The 10,213-nt window shown below is 44.3% G+C and overlaps 1 pseudogene; it reads left to right on the forward strand.

Moving 5' to 3' along the window:
- The window catches only part of LOC112072011 (transcription factor COE1-A-like), a 41,135-nt pseudogene that overhangs the window by 13,459 nt on the left and 17,463 nt on the right, over positions 1 to 10,213 (forward strand).

Genomic DNA, 10,213 nt, shown 5'->3' on the forward strand with positions numbered 1-10,213 from the left:
CAAACCTGTCTACATCTCCCACAGACGAACCTCCAATCCTGCCTTTACATACCCCACAGACTAATACCTCTCAATCCTGTCTTACATCTCCCTCGACTAACCTCTCATTCCTGTCTACATCTCCCCACAGACGAACCTCTCAATCCTTGTCTACATCTCCCCTCAGACTAACCTCTCAATCCTGCCTACATATCCCTCAGACTAACCTCTTCAATCCTGTCTACATATCCCACAGACTACCCTCTCAACGGATCACCCATCAATTTAACACACTACATCACTAGCTGACACACTGACAGGAGGCTGTGGAGTGTCATAGGCAGGTTGTGGAGTGTCATAGGCAGGCTGCACAGCCTGCACAGGCCTGCACAGCTGCCACATCGCCTGCCTATGACACTTCACAGCCTGCCCTATGACACTTCAACAGCTGCCCTATGACACTGCACAGCCTGCTATGACACCGCACAGCCTGCCTATGACACCACACAGCCTGCCTATGACCATCTGTCTATACTTGTAGTAGTCTGTAAGTGTGTTTCCCTAATCTCTGCCCTGTGATTATCTATCAACCCCCATCACCTAAAACGATATACACAAACATTGTCGTGTATGTGTGTGTGTGTGTGTGTGTGTGTGGTGTGTGTGTGTGTGTGTGTGTGTGTGTGTGTGTGTGGTGTGTGTGTGTGTGTGTGTGTGTGTGTGTGTGTGTGTGTTGGTGTGTGGTGTGTGTGTGTGTGTGTGTGGGTGTGTGTGTGAGGATGTAGACAAGCACGGAGCATGTGTGTGCTCTCACTCGACATACTGCCTTTCAATCAGCCCCTGAACGAAACACACACGCGCACACCACACACACACACACACACACACACACACAAACACACACACACACACACACACACACACAACACACACACACACACACACACACACACACACCACACACACACACACACACACACACACACACGCACACACAACACACAACACACACACACACAGGACATGCCGGAGGGTCAGCAAAGCAATAAAGAGTGTGAAGCGCTGTCAAAGGTGCTAATTCACTCAATATTGGGAATTCTGCTTTTGGTCTACCTTCCATTACTTAGATGTATACAAGAAGAGGGAGCGGGAGGGAGAGAGAGTGAGAGAGAAAGATAATGTATAGGGGGGTGAAATGGTAGATAAGAGAGTGGAGTCCTATCTCGTCAGTCCGCTCTAGTGTGATTGAAGACATGGGGTCCCAGGGAGATAAGTGAACTTTAGTATGTATGCTCTCTCTCTCTCCTTCTCCTTGCGTTCCTTCTTTTCCTCAACCCCCTGCCTCCCAGGGATGACTGATGGACGGATGGAGGGAGGAGAGAGGAGGAGGGGAGGAGGAGGGGAAATGAGGAAGAGGTATTAGGGCACAGACAAAACCCCCACTGTGTGCTATAAAGAGGAGAGCACTCCCTCCCTCCCTCCCCTTCCCTCCTCCCTCCTCCTCCCTCCCATCTCTTCATCTCAGTATCGTTATCCCCTAAGTCTCTCCCATCTCCATTTCTCTGTCTCTCTCTGTCTTTATGCTCTCTCTCTCTCTTCCCCCTCTCCCTCTCTCTCTCTCTCTCTCTCTCTCTCTTCCCCCCCCCCCTCTCCTCTCTCGTTCTTCTCATCCTTATTCTGTCTGTCTGTTTAGTCCTGGGGTCTGTTGAGTTAGTAAAGTGATTATGAGGACTGGGGTCCAGAGTCACTTCTAAAGATAATCACAGAAATGTTGTTAGCTGCCTCTATGTCCATAGATAGATACAGCTTACCGCTAAAACATTTCCTGGAGTGTGTGTGTGGTGTGTGTGCTGCGTGCATATGGTGTGTGTGTGTGTGTGGTATGTGTGTGTGTGTGTGTGTGTGAGTGTTTTAGGGGATCTCAGGGGGAGAGCAATTTTCTGTTTGTCGCTCCTCCAGCACATTTCCTGGCCCAGGCACATTCATTTTTAAAAAGGGTTTTACAAGGCTCATAATGTCTACATCACACACACTCACAAACACACACACACACACACACACACACACACACACACACACACATACACTGTTTGTGTGTATTGATTTAGATGACAAGGGTTGATAGGATAATCACAGGGCAGAGATTAGGGTACTACAGATTACAGACTATTACAGGTATATAGAGAGGCTGTCATAGACAGGCTGTGTAGTGTCATAGGCAGGCTGTGTAGTGTCATAGGCAGGCTGTGTAGTGCCTGCTGTGTAGTGTCATAGGTAAGCTGTGTAGTGTCATAGGCAGTCTGTGTAGTGTCATAGGCAGGCTGTGCTGTGTAGTGTCATAGGCAGACTGTGCTGTGTAGTGTCATAGGCAGGCTGTGCTGTGTAGTGTCATAGGCAGGCTGTGCTGTGTAGTGTCATAGGAAGGCTGCGTAGCGTTGTAGGCAGGCTGTGTAGTGTCATAGGCAGGCTGTGCTGTGTAGTGTCATAGGAAGGCTGCGTAGTGTTGTAGGCAGGTTGTGTAGTGTCATAGGTAGGCTGTGTAATGTCATAGGTAGGTTGTGTAGTGTTAGTGTGTCAGCTAGTGATATAGTGTGTTAAATGAATTGATGGATGATCCTTCTAGAGGTTAGGGTGAGGGAAGATGTAGACAGGATTGCTTGTTGATGGTTGAATGATGGAGAGAGAGACTCATGTTTTATTCAGAGGTAGGATCTCTTTCTTTCTCTCTCTCTCTCTTGCCTCTCCTCTCCCTCTTTATTTCCATCCCTCAATCCTGCATTCATAGCACAACGTGTAATAAAATGGAGTAAAGCTCTGTGAAGATTTCCGTATTCACCCCCTCATTCTCCCTTCCTCCACAGGAAGTCATTCTAAAGAGAGCGGCAGACTTGGTAGAAGCGCTCTACGGGATGCCACACAATAACCAGGTGAGACACACACACAATAACAAGGTGAGACACACACAATAACCAGGTGAGATACACACACAATAACCAGGTGAGACACACACACACACACACACATACACACACAATAACCAGGTGAGACACACACACAATAACCAGGTGAGACACACACACACACACAGAATAACCAGGTGAGACTAACCACACACCAATAACGCACGTGGACACACAAAACCAAGCAACAACCGGGACCACAATAACCAGTTTGTGGTGAGCACAAAACAACACACACCACTACCACAATAACCATAGCGAAAACTGAAACAGGACAGCACACATAACACACAAACAATACCAGGTGAGACACACAACACACACAATAACCAGGTGAGACACACACACACACACACACACAAACACATAAACCAGGTGAGACACACACACAATAACCAGTGAAGACACACACACACACACACACACACACAATAACCAGGTGAGACACCACACACAATAACCAGGTGAGACACACACCACAATAACCAGGTGAGACACACACACAATAAACCAGTGAGACACACACACACACACACACAACAATAGAATCCAGGTGAGACACACACACCAATAAATACCAGCGGTGCAGAACACACACACACACACACACACACACAAATAGCCAGTGGTGACACATACACAGTGGTGGACAGACCACACCAATAACCAGTTGAGAAACACAGCCACACCACAATAAACCAGGTGAGACACACACCACAATAACCAGGTGAGACACAGCACACACACCACACATATAACCAGGTGAGAACCAACAACATAAACAGGTGACACACGACAATAACCAGGTGAACAACGCACACACACCCAGATAACCCCAAGTCGAGAGCCAACACTACAGGGAGACACCACACACACACAACAAAAATGTGTCCACACATGCAAAAACAACAGATCCCATCCCCTCAACCCTGACAGTGGGAAAGAGTGGAGGTGGAGAGAGGGAAAAGCTATGGGGATAGTGAGGAGGAGGACAAAAACATTTTATGAATCTATTAACCATGTTTTACCCCTCTCCTCTTTGGTAATATTTTTGTGTATGTAAACTTTACACTGAACCTATCTGTCAATGTTAACTATGGACGGGAAGTCAATAAGAACAAATTCCTGGAGATGTTTAACAATGTTCGGACCCTACCAACAGCGAAAAAAGGACCTCCCGTTATGGGGACGGAGGTTGGGAAGATATTAAAGATATAGAACAAAACTCACACAACCAACAAGAGAGCAGCACCACAACACTATACATAAAGAGAGACCAACGAAGGACAAGCGGAAGCACAAACACTACAATAAAAACGAGAAGACCCAAGACAATCACCCACAACACACTACATAGAAGAGAGACCCCAAGGACAACCACCATCAACCACTACTAAAGCATAAAGAAGAAGACTAAGACAACACCACAAACTCAGGACATAACATAAAAAGAGAGCCCTTAAGGATCGAACACCACAACACTACTTAAAGAGAGACCTAAGCACAACACCACAAAACACACATAAAGAGGACACCAAGACAATCACCACAATACTACATAAAAGAGAGACCTAAGAACAACACCACAAAGCACTACATTAAAGAAGAGACTAAGACAACACCACAACACTACATAAAGAGAGTACCTAAGACACACACCACAACACTACATAAAGAGAACCTAAGGACAACACCACAACATACATAAAGACGAGACCTAAGACAACACCACAACACTACATAAAGAGGAGACCTAAGACAACACCACAAACATACATAAAAGAGAACCCAAAGACAACACCACAACACTACATAAAGAGAGACCTAAGACAACACCACAACACTACATAAAGAGAGACCTAAGACAACACCACAACACTACATAAAGAGAGACCTAAGACAACACCACAACACTACATAAAGAGAGACCCAAGACAACACCCACAATACTACATAAAGAGAGACCTAAGACAAACAACAACTACATAAAAGAGACTAAGAACACCACCAAGACTAGACAACACCACAACACTACAAATAAAGAGACAAGACCAACACACCTAAAGAGGACCTAAGACAAACACCACAACACTAACGAAAGTGACAAGACACCTCAATAAGAGACCTAGCACACACACACAGAGAACCGACAACACTACAACATTACAAAGAGAGACCTAAGACAAACACAACCTAAGAGAGACAAGAATAACACATACACTACATAGAAAAGCTTGCACACACAAACTACATAAAAGAAAAGACTAGAGACAACACCACCAAACCAGCAACATAAAGAGAGACCTAAGAACACAAACAAACTAAGACCTGACAACACAACGATAAAGAGACCAAGACAACACCACAACACTACATAAAGAAGAGAAGACCAAGAACAACACCACACACACATATTAAGAGAGACCTAAAAACAACCACAACACATACATAAGGAGAGACCTAAGGACAACACCACAACACTACTAAAAGAAGAAAGCTAAAGCAAAGGAACACCACAACGACAACGATAAAGATAGAGACCTAAGACAACACCACAACACTACATAAAGAGAGACCTAAGACACACAACATAAAGAGAGAACCTAAGACACACCACAACACAACATAAAGAGAGACCTAAACAACACCACAACACTACCCATAAAAGAGACCTAAGGACAACCACCACAACACAACATTTAAAGAGAGACCTAAGACAACACCACAACACTACATAAAGAGAGACCTAAGACAACACCACAACACTACATAAAGAGAGACCTAAGACAACACCACAACACTACATAAAGGCAAAACCAAGATGGCGTAGCAGTCGGGCGTGTGTTTTTGTCATTTCCCGTCCTGTCCCATGTTTATATCGTTTTCTTCGTATATATATTGCATATATTTTAATCTCACTTTCCATCTACGGACACAATATACTCTCCTATAACTCGCCTCAACCAATGTGGTACGGATCTGTTATTTTTATATTTTAGAACCGGAACCCCCTTCAGAAGCTAGCCAGCTAACTAGCTAGTAGTCAGTTAGCCACTTCTAGCGGTCTTCATCATTAACTCGGACATCAGCCAACCTCAACCTGGTCAATTCCTGCCAGTCTGCACAGCGTGATATCAACGCAGAGCATATCGGACGGGTTTTTCTCTACCACATCTCCGGATTCCCAGCGCAAGCTCTGAACCTTTACACCGGATCATCGCAGCTAGTTGCTATCCGAGTGGCTACTCCTGGCTAACGTCTCTGTCCCGAAGCAAGCACCAGTTAGGCTGGAGCTAGCCTCGAGCTAGGCCCATCTCCCGGCTAGCCAAAGAGGTCCACCAGCCAATTCTTGGGCTACAATACCTCTTTTGCCAATTGGCCTGGACGCTTTAATGCCGACACGGAGCCCCGCTGATCCATCACGTCTGGTCTGCCGACGTAACCGTCCAAGGTGGTTTCAACAGGCTCTTCCGTTGCAACGTCGCCGGATGCCCATCTGCTAGCCCCGGCCCGCTAGCTGTCAGAATCACCATGTCTCCAGATCACCTAGTGACTACGGAATTGGCTCCCTGACTCATCTAGTGCTACTCTTTGGACCCTATGATCACTCGGATACACATGCCTCTCCCTAATGTCAATATGCCTTGTCTATTGCTGTTTGGTTAGTGATTATTGTCTTATTTCACTGTAGAGCCCATATCCCTGTCCAATATGCCTTAGATAGCCATTTTGTTCCAACCCCCACACACGCGGTGACCTAACCTGGCTAAACTGGTGCCTCTAGAGACAAAGGACCTTGTGAAGATGCAGGAGGAAACAGGTACAAAAGTATCTATATCCACAGTAAAACGAGTCCTATATCGACATAACCTGAAAAGCCGCTCAGCAAGGAAGAAGCCACTGCTCCAAAACTGCCATAAAAAAGCCAGACTATGGTTTGCAACTGCACATGGGGACAAAGATCGTACTTTTTGGAGAAATGTCCTCTGGTCTGATGAAACAAAAATAGAACTGTTTGGCCATAATGACCATCGTTATGTTTGGAGGAAAAAGGGGGAGGCTTGCAAGCCGAAGAACACCATCCCAAACATGAAACACGGGGATGGCAGCATCACGTTGTGGGGGTGCTTTGCTGCAGGAGGGACTGGTGCACTTCACAAAATAGATGGTATCATGAGGGAGGAAATGATGTGGCTATATTAAGGCAACATCTCAAGACATCAGGAAGTTAAAGCTTGGTCGCAAATGGGTCTTCCAGATGGACAATGACCCCAAGCATACTTCCAAAGTTGTGACAAAACGGCTTAAGGACAACAAAGTCAAGGTATTGGAGTGGCTATCACAAAGCCCTGACCTCAATCCCATAGAACATTGAAAAAGTGTGTGCGAGCTAGGAGGCCTACAAACCTGACTCAGTTTTTTATCTCTGTTAGGGGGAATGGGCCATCTCAATCGCACTCCACACTGCCCTTTCTCACCTGAAGAAAAGGAACACCTATGTGAGAATGCTGTTCATTACAGCTCAGCGTTCAACACCATACTGCCCACGAAGCTCATCACTAAGCTAAGGACCCTGGGACTAAACACCTCCCTCTGCAACTGGATTGTGGACTTCCTGACGGGCCGCCCCCAGGTGGTAAGAGTAGGCAACAACATGTCTGCCACACTGATCCGCCCCTCAGGGGTGTGTACTTAGTCCCCTCCTGTAGTCCCCTCCTGTGTGGTGCCAGGACAACAACCTCTCCCTTAATGTGAGCAAGACAAAGGAGTTGATTGTGGACTACAGGAAAAGGCGGGCCGAACAGGCCCTCATTAAAATCGACGGGGCTGTAGTGTAATGGGTCGAGAGTTTCAATTCCTTGGTGTCCACATCACCAACGAACTATCATGGTCCAAACATAACAAGACAGTTGTGAAGAGGGCAAGACAAAACCTTTTCCCCCTCAAGAGAAAATATTTGGCATGGGTCCCCAGATCCTCAAAAGGTTCTACAGCTGCACCATCGAGAGCATCCTAACCGTTTGCATCACCACCTGGTATGGCAACTGCTTGGCATCTGACCGTAAGGCGCTACAGAGGCTAGTGCGAACGGCCCAGTACATCACTGGGGCCAAGCTCCTGCCATCCAGGACCTATGTAATAGGTGGTGTCAGAGGAAAGCCCGGAAAATTGTCGGAGACTCCAGTCACCCAAGTGGGTGACTGTTTTCTCTGCTACCGCACGGCAAGCGGTACCAGAACGCCAAGTCTAGGACCAAAAGGCTTCTCAACAGCTTCTACCCCCAAGCCATAAAACTGCTGAACACTTCATAAAAATCCCCACCGGATAATTTACATTGACCACCCCCCTTGTACACTGCTGTTACTCGCTGTTTTTTTTCTAGGGGGTGGATTAGCTTTAACATTGAGGACAGATTGTTGCTTCCATCAATGTAATTGTCTGCATCATTTCCAATCCTCCATATCTTTCTTAGGTAAATATATATCCATATAAATATACATACATACCAATACATATACTGTACATATGCATACATAAACATTCATACATACATACATACATACATACATACATACATACATACATACATACATACATACATACATACATACATACATACATACATACATACATGCACATATCTATATAGATATACATATTTTTTTTAGATGCCTTTATTATTCCCCGCGAACCCTACCACCCTTCCCCCAATTGGAGTAAACGAATAAACAATTACTCTTTGGCTTCTACCTTCAGTTTATGCATATTATACACATTTTACTGACACAATCTATTTTACAATAGTTATATTTTGTTTGTTTTTAGTCCTTCCTCTATTTCTGATGTCCATCCAGTTTGATTTCTATTTGTAACTGTGCTATTTCACAACATGTATGAACCTATATACATTTTACAGACCCTGTATGTTTTACATTGGTTATCTTATTAGTCCCAACCTTCAGCTCCATTCAACCCCTCCTATCTATCTCTCAACATCATCCATTTTGGATTTCTATTTGACATATTTTTTCAACTGTGCTGTGATGCTTCACAAAAGTACTGAACCTTTCTATTCTCATAGCTGCTACGGATTGTAAATTAAAGATAAAAAAAAATTCTAAAATAATTATTATATTATTGATTGATTTGCTATGGCTTTTCAAATCACCCAGTATTGCTATCTGCAGCGTTAGTTCTAGGCAAATGTTGCAATTCTTCAGCCATTCCTGGACCTGTAACCAAAAACGAGCTACATATGGACAGTACCAAAATAAATGATCTAATGACTCTGCCTCCTCACAGCAAAATCTGTAGAGCTGGGAAGATTGTATCCCCCATATATATAGCATTATATCGGTTTTTATATTATGTATAGTAATTTAAATTGAAAAATGTGAAGTTTTGAATCCGGCGTTGTTTTGCGTGTCAGTTCATAGACCATGTGCCATGGAATGGGTACATCAAAAATCTCTTCCCAACTATTTTTCAGTTTATATGGCACAGCTGTAAATYTTTTGGTCCTTAAATAAAATTGGTATATGTTTTTATTTATCACACTTTGCTTTAACCATTTATGTTCTTTAATGCAGGGCCAACAAACAAGTGCCTTACCTTTTTCCCCTTCTACTTGCCTCTTCCATTGTTGTGGTAATGCTGGAATTAGTTGGTTGTAATTTTGAGTAGAGCAGACATTTCCATTTGTCTGTGTTTGATGCATGTGTGACATACATTTGAAGTCAGAAGTTTACATACACCTTAGCCAAATACATTTAAAATCAGTTTTTCACAATTCCTGACATTTAATCAGAGTAAAAATTCCCTGTTTTAGGTCAGTTAGGATCACCACTGAAATGTCAGCATAATTGTAGAGAGAATCATTTATTGCAGCTTTTATTTCTTTCATCAAATTCCCAGTGGATCAGAAGTTTACATACACTCAATTAGTATTTGGTAGCATTGCCTTTAAATTGCTTAACTTGGGTCAAACTTTTCGGGTAGCCTTCCACAAGCTTCCCACAATAAGTTGGGTGAATTTTGACACATTCCTCCTGACAGAGCTGGTGTAACTGAGTCAGGTTTGTAGGCCTCCTTGCTCGCACACGGTTTTTCAGTTCTGCCCACAAATGTTCTATGGGATTGAGGTTGGGGCTTTGTGATGGCCACTCCAAATACTTTGTTGTTCTTAAGCCATTTTGCCACAACTTTGGAAGTATGCTTGGGGTCATTGTCCATTTGGAAGACCCATTTGCGACCAAGCTTTAACTTCCTGACTG

The sequence above is a fragment of the Salvelinus sp. IW2-2015 genome, unplaced genomic scaffold (genome assembly GCF_002910315.2).
Source record: "Salvelinus sp. IW2-2015 unplaced genomic scaffold, ASM291031v2 Un_scaffold1800, whole genome shotgun sequence".
Classification (NCBI taxonomy): domain Eukaryota; kingdom Metazoa; phylum Chordata; class Actinopteri; order Salmoniformes; family Salmonidae; genus Salvelinus; species Salvelinus sp. IW2-2015.